Raw genomic sequence first — 16,628 nt, 5'->3', positions numbered from 1 at the left:
CAGTTTGATACCCCTGATCTACTAGGATTCCTAGATATCTGTCATAGTTAATGCTATTGAGCCAGGTACCACCTATTCTACATCTGTGTATTTGGTTTTTCTTGTCCAAGTGTAAAATCTTACTTTTCTCAACACTGAATTGCATATTGTTGGATAGGGCCCAGTGTTTAGCCCACCTTCTAAAGTGTTGGCTATTCCCCCCAGCTTGGTGTTTTCTGCAGATTTGATGAGTTCCCCTTCTATTCCTTCGTCTAAATCATTAATAAGGATGTTGAAGAGTATTGGACCTAAGAGAGACAGCATGCTTCTCTCCATTGAGGACTACATGCTGAATACAGTTGGTCAGTCAGTTATGAATCCATCTGCTTGTAATTCTGTCTATTCCACATTTTTCTATCTTACCAAGAAATAAGCTGTGTTTTACTTTGTCAAATGCCTTACTGAAGTCCAAGTACACCATATCCACAGCATTTCACTGGTCTACTAATTTAGTCACTTTGTCAAATAATGCAATAAGTTTTGCCTGGCATGATCTGTTTTTAACTAATCCATGTTGCTTTAGTAACTGCTTTGCTTGTTTTTAGGTGTTCGCATATCCGTTGCTATTTTTCCCACAGGTTTTTCCAGGTATTGATGCCAGGCTGATTGGTCTGTACTTTCCTGGGTCCATTTTTCTCCCTTTTTGAAGAGTGGAATCACATCAGCCCTTTTTCAGTCCTCTGATAGTTCCCCGATGTTCCAGGAATTTTGAAAGATATGATTCAGTGGTTCCAAGACCACATCTGCCAGCTCCTTCAAAATCCTGAGATGTAATCTACTTGCGACTTGGTGATTTAAAGCCATCTAGAGTGGATAGATGTGGCCTTACCATTTCCCTGCCTATTTTGATTTGTATTCCTAACCCGTCTTTTACAATATTGCTTTTGTTAGGTTGAAATATTTATTTTTTGTGTGCAAAGAATTAAGCAGTTCTGCTTTCTCTCTGCAGAAATCTTGACATCTGTACAGATCTCCTTGACATCTTCCCCATTAGTGCATCAATCATTTCCTTTATTTTTTCTTGTTTTTTACATGTTGAAAAAAACTTTTTTAAAAAAATTATTTTTAACATTTGTTACATGTGTTAAATTCGTTCTGAGTCTTACCTGGAAAAACCTGTGGGTTTTTCATGATTTCATGATTTTATCTTTGAAGATTCAGGCTATTTGCTGGTATATTCCTTTAGTTGTATTTCCCTCTTTCCACTTTTTATACTTGTCCTTTTTGTCTTTCAGTTTATCAGAGAGTTGCTATATGCAACTAACTATGCTGGCTATTGATAGGGAATTGAGCATTACAAACTCTTTAATCCTAGCACTGCCTCTGGCTACTTCATTAAAACCTCAAAATTTTAAATATAAATTTTGCATGCACATACAAATACGTACCATCATGTACTCTCAACTTTCTTAAAAAGAAAGCAGTGGATTATATTCTTTTTCTACATACAATCTGTAAAAAATTAAAGGTTGAGGGAGCTATAACATGATTATAAATTTTCCAGGTTTATAATATTAAAAAAAAATCCTTAGCAAATCAGCCAACTATTTAAAATATTAGATTATTTAAAAATATGTAAATTATTTGCAACTTGTTTGTATGTCTCTAATTATTCATATAAAAAATGCATCTTTCATAGACTACATTAACTATAGAGAAACATAAAGGATTTTTTCAATTTTTTTTTCTATTTATAATGCCCTATTATTATAAACAAGTAAGTTTGAGAATGGTTATAAATATCCTGTATGGAAGAGCAGTGTGAGGCTTTTAGATTATATTGGTTTGCTATGTAACCTAAAATGACCCTACAGAACCTGCATGAATGATATAGAACACCACCGAAATAAAATCTGCATTGATTCTACAGATCAAAATTATTTCTTGCATATAAATGTGATCTATTTTCTTTACCACTTTTATATTAAAAGAAATCAAATATGTTTATTTCAACAGGAGCAGTAAAAATAAAACATAAAATGTATTATTTCTAAGAAATCTAGATAATTTGATCCAGTACGTTAAGAATGTATTTCATTCACTTTTAATACAAAAAGGTTCCATTTAGGAGTTATAACAATAAATGATTGGAATTCTGCAGCCTTCAGACAACTGTGTTCACAAAGGCCGTTTTCAAAAGTCTGGAGAAGTCTGCCTCAGCCGCAATGATCAGTATACATGGGGATACTGGGCGGCAGATAAAATGAGAGATAATTCTATATAATCTGTGATGTACTTTTATATTCTCTTACCAGGAAGGCATGAAAGAAAATCACATAAATAAATCTGCAGGATGTGCTGTTCCATTATTTTGATTTTTAAATTAACTTAAATATATCTCTCATAAAATAAAACCTAGATGTATTCAGAAAGGAAATAAATACTGTAGTGGTTCCTTCATTCTTTAAAGGGCTTTACAAAAGTAGCAAACTTGGGTCAAAAAAGAATAATAGAGAACGTGATGGAGTCAAAAAATGAAATAAAATAATTGTAATAAAAGTTGTGAAAGATTTCTTTATACCTATTTAGTTATACTCTGTTCTATAATATACCTTATCGTGTGTCTGCTTCCCATGCATGCAGTTATGCACCTCAGTTTTCATTGTTGCTTGCCTTATGCAGAAATCTGCATTTGTTTTATCGACATAATATTAGAACTAACAAATTAAAATAAATTCCAAAGTTCAATAGATAGTCCCTTGTATTAATATAGTGACATAATTAAACAATGACATGTGTAATATCAGCATATGTAAGTAAATATTCAAAACTTGTTTAATTTGACTTCCCCAGTAGTTAAAAGACTCCAGGGACGGTAGGATGTGGAGCATGAGAAATGAAATCTGAGAATAGAAATTACATGTTTTATATAACACTGGATGTATTAATAGTAATAATGAAAATCGGGTCTAAATTCTTTGGAACTTCTGCTAATTATCATTTGTTATTTTCTAATATGATTTATTTCAAGTACAAGCCAGAACATATTTAAACATGAAACATACATACAGAAATAGTTCAGAAGTTTATCATGCAATTTTTTTTTAAAAAAAAATCAAAACCAGAATGATCAAAGAGTCAAGTCTGGTGATCTTATAATTTATTTATTTCTATATGTGTGTTTTCTTAAGTTTTCATGGGTATTTACATGTATGATATTCAGCTTTGTTCGGGTATTTTCCCACGTCATTATAGTTGTGCTTTGAAAGTTGTAGCAACGTTTTGGCAGAATCGCATCTGCCATCATCAGGCTTCTGTATTGTGTTCGTCTGTGAGTCAGACTTTCACAGCCATTTCTGTTTTAAATTTGGGGCTAGCCTACTGCTGTGCCAGAATGGTTTTTTCTTCATCCTGATTGGTTGGGAGTCTTGGTCTGTGTTTATTGGTCTTGGAGTTTGCTGTGTTCTGCTTGATTGGTGTTTCTAATATCTTCTGTCTGTTTTGTGGCTTTTTTGTCTTGATTGGCTGGCAACATTGTGTTCCTGTATTGGAGGCTTTTAGTGCAGCTTGGCTCCGAGTAAATGGATGGCTATCATTTATTAGGAAGCTAGGTTTTATCTGGGTGCCTGGTTGGGGTGTGTTTGAGCTGGAGGTATCAGGGGGGATCTGTTTGTGCCCAGGTGTTTGCCTGGCTTGTGGTGTGGAGATTTTTTTGTTTGTGAGTGCAGAGTACTTCCAAATAATTGACAGTCTGGTGGAATCATCTCTTCTATTCATGCTTTCATGTCTTTTTTCAATCTCTATGGCTTCTATGATAATTCTGTGGCTGGGGTTTTCTATAGTGGCTAGGGTTTTGGTGCCATTGCTATGACCTGTTGCTTTCATGTGTTGGACTAGTGAGTAAGTGTGTTCCAGCTTTTTTACTGCATTTTTGTGTTCATCCAGGCAGGTACTTATTCTTCTATTGGTCTGTCCAATGTATGTGGCAGGGCATGATGCACAGGGGACTTCATATATGGCTTGGTTTTCCAGGTCAATTTTATCTTTGGGGTTTCTTAGGATGGCTGCTATTTTTCTGTCTGTTTTGAAGGCAGTCTTGATGTGATGCCTGTGTAGTATCTTACTGATTTTGTCTGTAGTACCTCTTATGTAGGGCAGGACTGACTCACAGACGAACACAATAGTCTGACACACAGACGAACACAATACAGAAGCCTGATGATGGCAGATGAGATTTTGCCGAAACATTGCTACAACTTTAAAAGCACAACTATAATGACGTGGGAAAATACCCGAACAAAGCTGAATACCATACATGTAAGTACCTGCGAAAACTTAAGAAAACATATACATACATACATATATACATACATACATACATACATATATTCAAGATTATTGGCAGTAAACAAAAATAATGATCATTGTAAATATTGATGCAATATTGTAATAACACAACATTGATTTAGGGCTCAAGCATATAACTACATAATGCTAAAGAAAACCACAATGATGAGTCTACTCAACTTACAGGCCCTTATATCTCGGAAAGCATCTGGGTCTTCAAGAATTACAAAATGCCAGAGATTAGAAGCCAAACAAATATCAGTAATGTATTCTAAAAGGATTGTGACAGAGAAAGTTCACACTTCCTGGATCCTGCCAGTTAGCATTGTTTAATTGTTGGGAATTTAAAGCAGGCCTTCTCTGCTAGATCTAGTAGGCTGGACAAAAAAACGAGAAAGGCAGTCCTGCAAATAACTTGGCCCTGTGGTATATATCTACAAACTACTGCACAAAATTTAGCTACTCTTATAAATATATTAGTATCTGGGCCACATAAGTAAAAAGGAAATAGTAGATTTAGGTCAGAGTCACCTAAATAAGAGATGAACAGAAATTAGACACTGGTGGTTATCTTGATAAAGATCATATCTTACGAACACATGGTCTACTGATTCTACTACAAAGGCTTGCTTTCATTTTTTTTTCCATATTGCTCTGCAAAGGGAAAAAAGTGCACCCTTCTATTTGTAAAAACTTTTTAGCAATTAATATATCTATTTGGCTTCATCAAACCCTTTATTCTATCAAAGTATAATAGCTTGAAACCCAAGTCACCTGGTATTCTGTAGTAAAAATTAAAAAAAACTAACAAATACTCTGTCCTACACATTGGCAAAAAAAATCAGAACACCAAATACAAGTTAGGCAGAAGCTATCTCGTAGACGACCCTCATTCTGTCAAGGACCTAGAGTACTTATCTCAAATGATCTCAGCCCCAGAGCTCACTGTAACAGCATTGCCAAAAGGCCTTAAGAATTTAAAAATTGTTAACCTTATTTTGCAAAGCTTCTTCTCCGGCAACATTGAATTGTTATCTAGGACATACAAAATCTTTGCATGACCAGAGGGGGTATTCAGCGGGTTCTGACCAGTTCTGGAGAACCGGTAGTGAAAATTTTGTGTAGTTCAGACAACGGGCAAATACCACCTCTTACAGACGCCGCCCCATGTATTCTCTGCCTCCTGAGTCCCAGCTGCTTGGCTGGGTCTTCTTATTGCCCTGCACAGGAGAATGGAGCTGGACAGCAGGTTAGTGGAGTGGGGAGAGAATGGGATTTTGCAGTAACCTTTCCCCAGGAGTCGGGAGGGAATATGGATTTTGCAGTAACCTTTCCCCAGGAGTCGGGAGGGAATGTGGATTTTGCAGTAACCTTCCCATGCCATGCCCACCAAGCCATGGCCACCAAGCCACCACCAAGCCATGCCCACAGAACTGGTAGTAAAAAAAATTGAATCCCACCACTGTGCCAGACCAATTCTTGAATGCAGCTCATCTGCCTGGAACCCGCACTGTATATTGGACATTAATACAATTGAGCGGGTTCAGAGCAGGGGTGAGATGCTACCAGTTCTGCCTGGCTCTATAGAACGGGTAGCTCTAAAAGCAGCAGACACAGAACCGGCTCTGTGTCTGATTCTGTTTGGCCCACCCACCTGCCTGGGCTGTTAACTGACCTTTATTTCCTGCTTTTTCAACCTCAGCTGTTTTGCACGGCACAGCTGAGGTTGAAAAAGCAGCAAAAAAGCACAGTGCTTATCAGCTGTCCGGGCGGCACAGCTGATCGTGTATTACATGCGCACGTAATTACCGAACCGGTAGTAACACTGGTTGAATCCCACCCCTGGTTCAGAGGTATTTCTCGAGAAAAGTACTCCACTCCTTCACTCACAATAGAATTATCTATGCCTCCAGGCTTGAAATTTTGGGCCTGGACAATCTGGAACTGTGCCTCCTGCAGTCCGATGTAAGCATAATTCACAAAATTGTCTGCTATAACATCTTGCCTATCAACGACTTCTTCAGCTTCAATCAGGCAAACAACCAATACAAACTCAAAGTAAACCACTCCAAACTCAATTGCAGAAAATACAACTTCAGCAATAGAGTGGTCAATGCCTGGAATACCCTACCCAATTCCATTGTTACAGCCTCAAATCCTCACAGCTTCAACCTCAAACTGTCTACAGTGGACCTCACCCCATTCTTAAGAGGTCCTTAAAGGGGATAAGCATAAGTGCACCAGTGTGCCTACCATGCCTGTCTTTCTGTCCCCGTTTATCTGTATTTACTTACTTTGTTTTTGTTTATGTTCATACTTACACTTGTTATCTTGTACATGTTTGACAAATAAAAAATAAAATAAAAAATAAAAATGTATGCATTAATGTTCAAATTGTTATGCTCCACCCTTAAAGATGGGAGTATCTTGGTGAAAAGATTTATGAACAGTTTAGTCTCTACTTGATGGCATCATAAAAGCTAATAAAATCAGGACTACAAGGACCAAACTGAGAAGGGCAAACCAAAAATTAAATGTGTCAGCCAAATCTTCACCTCAATCTTCAGTAATCTGGCTTTTAATTTTAAAATAGTCTTTGATATGCATTTGGGGAAATTGTGCATTTAGATTTTTAAATACCAACAAATTTATTTATTCATTACACTGGAAAATAAATTTTCTGAAATGTTTTGCTAATAGATCCCTTCAAACTGAACACAAATATAATTTCAGAATGACTGTATCATGTAGGAATCTTGAGAAATGTGAAGTTAACTTTTAATGACTATGTATTTAATATGCTGCATGAGTTCAACATGCCTAAAAATATTTGCTGATTTTTATTTATATTCAAAGTCTGATGAATTTTGCTGCAATGTCCAACAATAGTCAACCAGCATTAATGAATTCCAGTTGCCCTGATACTGTTTCAATTGTCACAATGTGCTGGTGAAAACTTTTACGTTTCTGAGAAAGAAGTCCAGGTGGGAATGCAAAAAATGAATCTTCAATGACATGCTGCACTTCATGGTCTTGTGTTTTGTCAACCTGCTGAATGTAGTTTGGTGCTCTGTAGTTGCCAAGAAAATTTGCAACAACCTTGAATAATTTCAAGAGCTTTTCTTTGGCCCCACTAAATGATCAAGCTACTTGTCATATCTGATCTGATTTTGTTGATCTGACCAACAAAAATGCCTTCCTTAATATCTTTTAGTAACTCTTAATCAGGTATTATTGGAAGCATCTGCCTCAAATAATGAAAACCTTCACCTTACTCGTTCATTGCTTTAACCAAAAAACAAAAAAACCCATCGGCCTGAGTTTCATGTGAAGAGGAGGCAAAATATCTTTGTTGGATTAACAAGTTCAGTTGCCACAATTTTCTGTCCTGGAACCAAATTCTTTTGGAGGCCTTTTCTTTTTAATGTAATGCAACTCTCTTGCACAGTTGTCCCATTCACCTTTGTAACAACAGTATCTGGAGCTGCAATGCAAGCAGCAGAGACACTACTTTTCTATCTCCACAGATATTCATTGTAGCTGGTGTACTGTGTGTGTATATGCGCAGAATAGCCAACAGGTACTGTTGCCATTGTGTAAAACAATTTTTTTATAAAATAGTATACAATAGGTTAAATTACAGGTTATTTTAATGATTAGCAGCCAAACATCTTTTATACCCAAAAGTGTTCTGGAAGCAAAACTGTTGTTGTCCAACGTTATTATAACTTACATGCCAAATTATTTCTAGAGTTGAGTGACTTAAAGTGTTAATGTAAGATTAGAATTGCATTCATTGATTTCATTTTTAATGAATCAACCCAAAGGAATACAGTTACTAGGAAGATACCTTAATTGGGTAATTATTGAGATGCCCATTAAATATTGAGTGAATTTGTTACTTGGAGCATTTTGAACTCTCCTATGCTATCTGCAAGATGAAAAAAAATTTTTTTTTTCTTTGTTCATAGCCTAAATTTAATACCAGTGGTTGAAATCCAACACATATTGTTGTTATGAAGAAAATAGCATAAAGGAATATTAGGTGTTTGCTGCAATTTATTTATAAAAGTAATAAAGAATATAAATATATAAACTGAGAGCTTATGCACCAGAGACAAATTCCTTATGTGTCCAACCACTTTGGCCAGTTAAGAATTTTATTCTGTTCTGTTCTAACCCTAGGAAAGTAAATCAGCAGCCCTAATCTTAAATCAGCAGCCTTGGGGAGGTACTAATAGAAGATGTGCCAAGCCATGTGATTTTTAATAATGTTAGCATCCATTCCATATTATATGTAAATAAAGGCTCCACAATGGATCTTGAATCTTATCTGCTGTGGCTTCAGATCGAGAGAAAGTGTCTAGAAAAATGGCTTTCAGTAGCATTTACATAATATCTTAGCCTAGTATAGTTGTGGGAATACATGCCTAAAAAAATCCGAAAGCTTAAATAGGAACTTTTAATAGGGTTTTCTTCTTCTTCTTGCTTCATCTGTCACGTGGAAGCAGTCCACACAAGTGACCAGACAACATGGAAGCAACCAATGTTTGTATTCGCCGACCAAGATGCAGTTCAAATGATTGCACTGGTGTAGGACCGGGGTCCTACTTTCCAGTCACGCTGCTGGGAAATAAAACTGATTGAAATATTAGTCATCCCGCTGCTTTCTTAATGGTAGCCTCGCTGTTTTCTTACGCCTCTCCCTCTTTCGTTCTCTTTTTTTCTCGCGTACAAATACAATGGCAAACCTCCTCGGATGTAACTATTTGGGCAAGAAGAGAGGAAGTGACTAAACATGAAACAGCAAACGTCGTCATCTGGGTTCTGACAGGGATGACATAACAAGCAGCCCCCGAACATTAAATCCGCCCTCCTCCTCCTCCATCACCCCCATCAAGAAGAGCCTGTGGACGAAACCGGTCCACAGCTTTCCCTCCTACTTTCCGAGTGTAAATGCCGGCCCGCTGGGTGGCCTGAGACAACGTCGCTTCACCTCAGCCCCACCTCCTTTCATATCTACTGCCCGTCGTTCACAGGCTTAGAAAGCTGCCTCTTTTGCTCTGTCAGTGCTACCAGAGAAGTCGCTCCTACTCGCTCCGGCGCTCTTTGCAGCAGAGCTGAAGCACCACAGTCCACTAGCCACGATCTCAGCCTCTGGACGGTGGGCGATCTGACTCACCACCCCCACCCTTTCACGCGTTTACCGTCCATTCTCCCCAGCCCCGTCGTTTTTTGCGGACTGAAATAAAGCAACAGCATGATTGCCCGCGCGGGCGCCAAGCGCCCCGGCGGGTACCTTTTCGGAGGATTAATGCTGGAAAAGAGGCGTGAGGAGGGAGCGCGGAGGGAGGGCAGAACAACTACCCACCACCCCGCTTCTCCTTAAACCCCCCGCCTCCCCCAAGGGAAACGCTCGTGGCAAAGTCAACGACCCGGAGCCCGCCGGGCCTCATCAAACGCCACGGCCCGACCCACACACGTCATGGAAACAAGCACGTCAACCCATCTTACCCAATAGGACGGCGACAGGAAGGCGGGGAAAAAAAGGCACTCGCCGCCTTTTCGGGCACACTTCCCAGTCCCCGCCCCATCTCTTATGCCCCCCCCCTCTCTTTCTCTCCCATACCCATGAAGGCACCGTGTCTTCGAACCCCCTCCTCTTCCTCTAAATTGAGCGAGACCCTGTCACGTGACGGGGACCGGGCCGGTTCGGAGCCTGGCAGCTCCTGGCGTGCTCGGAGCGGGGGGAGTCGGGCGGGCACGGCGCGAGCGAGCGAGTAAGTGGCCAGCCCTTCGGCGAGTGGCGAGGGGTGGATGGGAGAACGGTGTTGTGTCTTTACGGGGCTTGGGGCGGGACCCGACCGAGCCGCCGGCTCCTTCCATGCCAGAGTGGCCTGGAGAGGAAGGCGAGCGCAGCTGCTCGGCTTGCACGCGTGCTCGCCTACCGCCGACTAACGAGGGTGCTGCCAGGGTGTTAGTGCCGAAGGCGGGGCGGGGAACCCAGCTCCCTCCTCCTCCTCCGCTGCTGCTGCTGCTGCTGCCGCTGCTGCCTCCGCCGTTGCCGCCTCCTCCCCCAGCCCTCCCTCCCTTACCCTGCTCGCGGGCTGGCTCGGTGGCGGCGGCGGCAGCGGCAGCTTAAGCGTTCCGGGCTGGATTGGGGGACCTTGGCGCGGTAGGCGAGCAGCAGGCACCGGTGCCGATGGCGGTAGCCACCGTTCTTGTCGCCTGTGAACCTGGGCGGCGGTAAAGGAGCCTGAGGTAAGAGGCGAAGACCATGTCGGAAAACGCGAGGGAGATAGGGTGCCAAGACCTGGGACCTCCAACAGGAGAAAGGCAGGTGTTGGGGTTCCGCTGAGCCAGCGGCCGAGAGAATAGGAGAGCCGGAAGGAGGTGGGGGTGATGAGACCTGGCCGGCACGGTGGGCCCACTTGCTCCCTCTCCTCTGCCTTCTTCCCCTCGGTGGGCGATGAGGGGGACGACCACGCCGACCGCCTCGGAGCGAAGCGCCGTGTGACCTTGAGGGCACCCCAGTGCAAGGCGGACGGCCAGTTGCGGCTGCCCGGCCCCGAATCTCCGCGCCACCTGGTTAGACCAAGAGCGAACTGCTGCTGCTGCTCCTCTCCCCCTTTTGAGATCCGAGAGCGCGCAGCTCGGTCCGCCGCCGCGTTGCGCTCTTGGAATGATACCCCCCCTCCCCGGACCCTTCAGCAGGGTGAAGAAGCCGGTGCCTTTTTGCCCGTCTCCGATAGCTTCGGTTTGTGCGATCCCCCGTTTGGCGGGGAGTCAGCTGTTCAGCCTTGTCTCGCAGGGGATCGTTGTGCTACTTCTGAACTTGAGGCTGGCTTTCTCTGCTTTCCTACCTGTAAGATCGTTGGCTTTTGACAGTGAGCTGTATTGCTGAAAAATGAAATGGTTCATTGTATTCCTAGTTTTTCGACGGACACCCCGACTATTAATGTTACTTATTAATGGTAAAGGAGATTGTTTGTTTTTTTCAACCACGATAGAAAGACTTCAGAAGCATCCCTGAATTGTAGCTTGAGCCGGCGAAGCCGGTCAAAACAGCCTTGGATACTGTAGATATTTTCTGGGTTTTATGGCATGCTTGTAAGACCCTTTCTGGGGGCTAAGTATTGCAGTCAGCACTGAGCTTATGAATTCGCCGTCACTTGAGGGAAGGGGGGGAGTGGAAAGGGGAAGCTATAATCCAAATTGTAAAGGCACTTGGAAGATTTGGTGGCTGAGACTACCACCTCAAGTGTTCATCAACTGATATATTTTAAGCCATTGATATAAAAAAAAAACCAAATAGAGGAGAAACCTGAAATGCTAAAGAGCATTGCATATGAAAACCAACTGACAAAAGTTGGCTTATGTGATATATTGCTGCTATGTATTGTAACCACATTTATTGTAGAAAAATTTCAATAAAATGGGGTAGGGTGTACCAAGTTGAAATCACTATTCTTTTGGCCTGTGCATTTACTCTAGGTGCAATTCTAATGCTGTGATCCCCACTTTAATCTTGCTGGTCTCCTTGTGCCCCCCCCCCCCAGTAGATAGTGAAGCTGCTGTATTTGTTCTATAAATTTAAACGATGAAAACCATGAAGATGTTTGCTCATATACAGACTAGTAAATTTTGTTGATTTCAATGCAAATAGATATTGTAAAGTATTCAGGCTTGAGATATTTATGTAGGAAAGGCACCAAATAACAAGAATTGGACGCTTGAAATTTCATCTTTTCCATGAGCTTACTTCATAGCCTTAGGAAACCGTGTTGTAGCCTGAGCCTGCTCTCATCACCTTCAGCCTTGTATATAGGAAAAATAATTATACATAATTTTTCCTTGTGAGATAAATATAAATATTGCTGTCAATAGAATATGAAAAATATGTATATATTAAAGGATAGAGTTTGATGTCAAAGAGCCAGAATCAGACTCTTGGTAGTGAATTCCAAGATCAAGTATTTGTATATTTGAACATGCAAACCATGCAAACAAAGGAATATGTCTTGGAGTTCTATAATCAAAATGGTAATTGTGTCTTCCTGCTTTATAAGAGTAGTTATTTTTAAAAAGGTTGAAAATAGTTTAATAAAGTTTGTAATTAAAAAATCATGCATAATAATGACAGGAAAGAAATAACGTATATATAGATTTCAGTAATTTACCGTTGGTATAGATTTATGTGCATATATTTTTGATTCTAGAAGCTTGTATTGTTATCAAATCAATGATTGTTGCAGAGACAATAGAAAAACAACAACATTCACTATATTTGATTTATAGTGTAGCAAATGAAAGGTGAATAAATGTGTTTTAATTAGGAATTCATCTGAAAACTGATATCTTAATGCAGTGGCAAAATGTTTTAAAGGAATAATACTGTAAGATTGGGAACCTGTTTTACAGTATTCATCATTCCTTTCCTGATTATATACGAGAGTCTTCTAAAAGCAGGATGATGGAGAATAGTACTATGAAACAGATGAAAGGGATCTCAGTTGGTATAAGGACATTGAAATATTTCATGAAACCTGATAATATTCTCTGATTAGCAAGGAACAATATTGAAATATCAACACTTAAAATTCAGTTTGCAGATATGGCCTTATGTTTATACATCTCCATCTATAAGGCTGGTTTGTATTTTTACTTATTAAAAGTTATCTCTAGATAATGCTTTATATTAAAATGTGCTACAGACATATTTTCTGGGTTGTCGTCTTGCTTTTGGTAGTGATACAGAGTAATTGCATATTTATGTAGGGCTTTGTTTGCTAGGGCCCATAATTCACAAAAGTAACTCTACAGGGTTTCTATAAGTTATTTTATGTTTAGGATATAAAACTTTCAGGTAGGTGTTCACATGTGGATATTACAGTTTTTCTGAAAGATTAAGTTCGGATCCTAAAGATACTCCTCAGTTTTTTGTTGTCTGTAGGTGATGAAATTGTCAAATTGGAAAAGTATAGGTTTAACTGGTTTCAAATGCATTTACAGGTTCAACTCAAATACTGGATTAAGTTTTTAAAAACTTCAAATAGTTTTGATCAAAAATATTTGAACAACTTCCTACAGATGTATGAAACCACTAGTTTGAAGCATTGCTTGTTGGTATACCATTAAAGGTTAAAAAGGTTCATGGGGACCTGATCTAGAATCATTTAAATGGAAGGCGCTTTCTTATATAGATCTACTCCAAAGTATCAGTGTTTCGCTTTATCTGAGGCTTATGAAGCTGTTTGCACTATATGTCTATCATATCTACAGCAATGCATATATTAAATCTGGACAGTTTAATTGATTTACTTTTTAAAAACACTAACATATGCATGAACTGTTTCTTTTCTGTAGGGTTCCATGTTTTATGATAAAACTTATTGGAAAAAAAAATTAAAAATGAAAAGTGCTGAACAATACATCAAGTAACCAAAATATGAAGTTAGAATAGCAAGAATCATTGGAAAATTAATTTGCAGATGATTCCAGCAGTTTGATCTACATATTTTTGTGTTTTAGCATGATCATTCATTTTGAATTATTGAATTATTCTATATTGATACAAAAAAGGAACAGTTTAAATTAATTGAAATTTATTTAATATTTTATTTTTTTAAATCATGCGTATCTATTGTCTGAAATGTATATATTTCCCTTCACAAATTTTTACTTGATAAACTTTTGGTGTGACATTGGAACTTGATATCTGCAATATTTCATTTGAAGATTGCGTGAAGGACTATACCTGGAGACTTCCATGTCTTAGGAAACAAAATCAGTATGATGGAAATTGCAAAATGAATCTTGAAATGGTGTATTAATTAAAGTATATGTCATAGGCCCATTTGCATATATTATAATATGGGGAGTATATTTCCACTTTATTTTTCACTACTATTTTCAATTTTTTCCTTTAAGTAAAATTTATCTGTCTCTTTGCTATGTGAATATAAAATGAATTATCCTGTAGTGCAGGGGTCCTCAACCACCGGGCCACGGACCGGTTCCGGTCCGTGGAGCACTCTGTACCGGGCTGCAAAAAAAAAAAAAAAATGGCGGCTTTCTTCGCCTTCGGTGAATGCTGCTGGGATCGGGGATCAAGGACACAAATGAGAGAAGGGGAGGGAGGGAAGCAACCAAAGCCTGTCCTGCTCTCTGGCTCAGCGGCTTCGGTTTCCTCCCGCCTCGTTCCTCTCTCAGTCGCTCTCTCGCTCTTCCACCAGCCCAGGAAGAAACTGCTTCAAAGAAGCCGGGGGGGGGTGGCTTTTCCTGTCGCCGCAGCGCCTCCGAAGCGCCCGTTTACCCCCACCCCACCAGCCCCCGCGCGCTTTAATTCAGTGCTCCGTTCTGCCTGCCTGCCTTCGTTTTGGAGCAGCTTCGGCTGAGAATAATAACTATTCGCCTCTTTTTATCAGCCGAAGCTGCTCCGAACGAAGAAGGCAGGCAGGCAGGCAGAACGGAGCACTGTGGATTGAACTGCGCACGGGCGGGCGGGTGGGGGTAAACGGGCGCTCGGAGGAGCTGCGGCGACAGGTAAAGCCATCCCCCGGCTTCTTTGAAGCAGTTTCTTCCTGGGCTGGTGGAGCAGCGAGAGAGCGACTGAGAGAGGAACGAGGCAGACACCTGAGGGAGGGAGGGAGACACCTGAGGGATGGGGCTGAGGGAGGCAGGGCCGAGGCGCTCCTGAACTTGGTGGTTTGCTGGCAGACGTTTTATTACCCGACTAGGTAACAACATCAGATGTTACCTAGTCAGGTAATGAAACGTCTGCAAGCAAACCACCAAACTCGGATTCTTCTCCCCCCGTCCTTGAAAAAGTGTTTGTGCTTGAAACTGGTCCCTGGTACAAAAAAGGTTGGGGACCACTGCTGTAGTGTGTTGTGGGCCAAATCCTTTCCAAAAATATTTAGGTTTCATATGGTCAACTGTTACATATTTTGTGCATTAGGATTAATCAAATTATATAGTTGATGGGGTTAAAAATACTGTTGAGTTTTTCCACAGTGCTAACAACTGCCTTAGTTCTTATTTGTCCTGTGATGATTTGGGGATTTGGGGAGCAAATAATGGGAACAATGGTTTCCAGAGGGAGGTTTTTTTCACAAAGTAATTGTCTTAGAGGTTTGGCTAGCCACAAAACTGTTGGTGGGGAATCAAAGGAAGTTTCCTTGGGAATATTGGTATCTACAGGAGCCTTTGCCTTTGTTCAGTGACAGAGACCTTTGTTGTATAGTTGTGCACAAAATGAGGAAATAATTGTTTCATATCCAGAGTAAAATATCACTCTGGAGATTCTGCTGAAATGTTTTGTTTCAGGAACTGAAACCCAGAACTTTTTTTGTTGTTCCTTGTTTTGTACCCCCCAAAAAAAAAAAAAAAAAAGGAGGGAAAGGGAGGAGGCTTGGGTGAAGAGAGTAAGGTTAGTGATTATTCTTCTGTCCTCTTTATATTTCTCAGCACAGAATATCCCACTGGCCTGAGTACCCCTGTGCCACCCACTGATAATGTCTCAATGCAGCACAAGCCATTGATGCCTTTCTTCCAGTCTTTCCAGTTTCTCCCCTTAGCTGCCATTTTCAACGGGCATTTTTCCACATGTTGCTTGGAGCCATATCTTCATAGGACAAAATAATTTTGTTCCATTCTGTGCGTGGATTGAAATCCTAAAGCTTACATGTTTTAGCTTGGGCACAGTCCTATTCCAAACCTGCTGTTCCCTACACCCAACATTTTATCTATTGTTATTTATATGACTGTCAGGCATGTTAGATAAATTCCATATTTTTTATGTTAATTGCACACAGATATTTGGTTTCCTGGGAACCATGAGCCTGCAAGTTTTTTATTCAAGGCTTTATTGTCAGACATCTGATTGTTACTTTTTTGTATTACTCCCTGGCCTAGTCTTCCATGATGCTATGCAATATAACATTGTAGTGCATCAGAGAGACCATGAACACTGAGAAGAAATGCAGGTTAGAGTTGTGAAGGTCAAGTAGATATGTGGGTAGTACTTTCCCACTTTCTTCTGAACTTGCACTTGCCTGGTATCTTTAGCCTTAACTCTTTTTCCTTTCTTTGGGCACCTTACCTTCCTCTTGTTGCTATTCATACACACTTTAATGGCACTTCTTTTTAAATTAAAAAATACACAGAATCTTTTTATAATGAAATAAATGGTCATTCAGCACTTCCTCCTTAAGTTTTTTTTTAATAAGTAGGTAAATGGCAAGTTATAGGGCTATAGTAGTTGATTAGATGTCACATTAGGGGTTAATTTCTATTGAACT

At 40.2% G+C, this 16,628-nt stretch overlaps 1 protein-coding gene and 1 long non-coding RNA gene across 6 annotated transcripts in view; one reads left to right on the top strand and one right to left on the bottom strand.

The window, feature by feature from the left end:
* Positions 1-8,367: 8,367 nt before the first annotated feature.
* LOC148130194 (uncharacterized) lies at positions 8,368-9,812 on the bottom strand. The gene is made up of 2 exons (XR_015750075.1): positions 9,626-9,812; positions 8,368-9,091 (listed from the first exon to the last, which is right to left on the bottom strand). It is a non-coding gene; the product is annotated as an uncharacterized LOC148130194 (long non-coding RNA).
* A 133-nt stretch (positions 9,813-9,945) lies between these two features.
* ATP2B1 (ATPase plasma membrane Ca2+ transporting 1) overlaps positions 9,946-16,628 on the top strand; it is a 79,693-nt gene continuing 73,010 nt past the window's right edge. For 3 of the 5 annotated variants that reach the window (XM_026693650.2, XM_087968082.1, XM_087968087.1), the window contains exon 1: positions 10,026-10,587. The gene's annotated coding sequence lies outside the window, so the exon portion shown is untranslated. Of the gene's footprint in view, positions 10,588-16,628 lie in introns of all 5 variants that reach the window. The other 2 variants (XM_087968086.1, XM_087968083.1) reach the window with 1 other exon arrangement.

This window comes from Notechis scutatus, chromosome 6 (genome assembly GCF_049901735.1).
Source record: "Notechis scutatus isolate UNSWTSFEM ecotype Mainland chromosome 6, rNotScu1.2, whole genome shotgun sequence".
Classification (NCBI taxonomy): domain Eukaryota; kingdom Metazoa; phylum Chordata; class Lepidosauria; order Squamata; family Elapidae; genus Notechis; species Notechis scutatus.
Note: the sequence above shows the minus strand (reverse complement) of the source record. Positions and strands in the feature narration are given on the sequence as shown.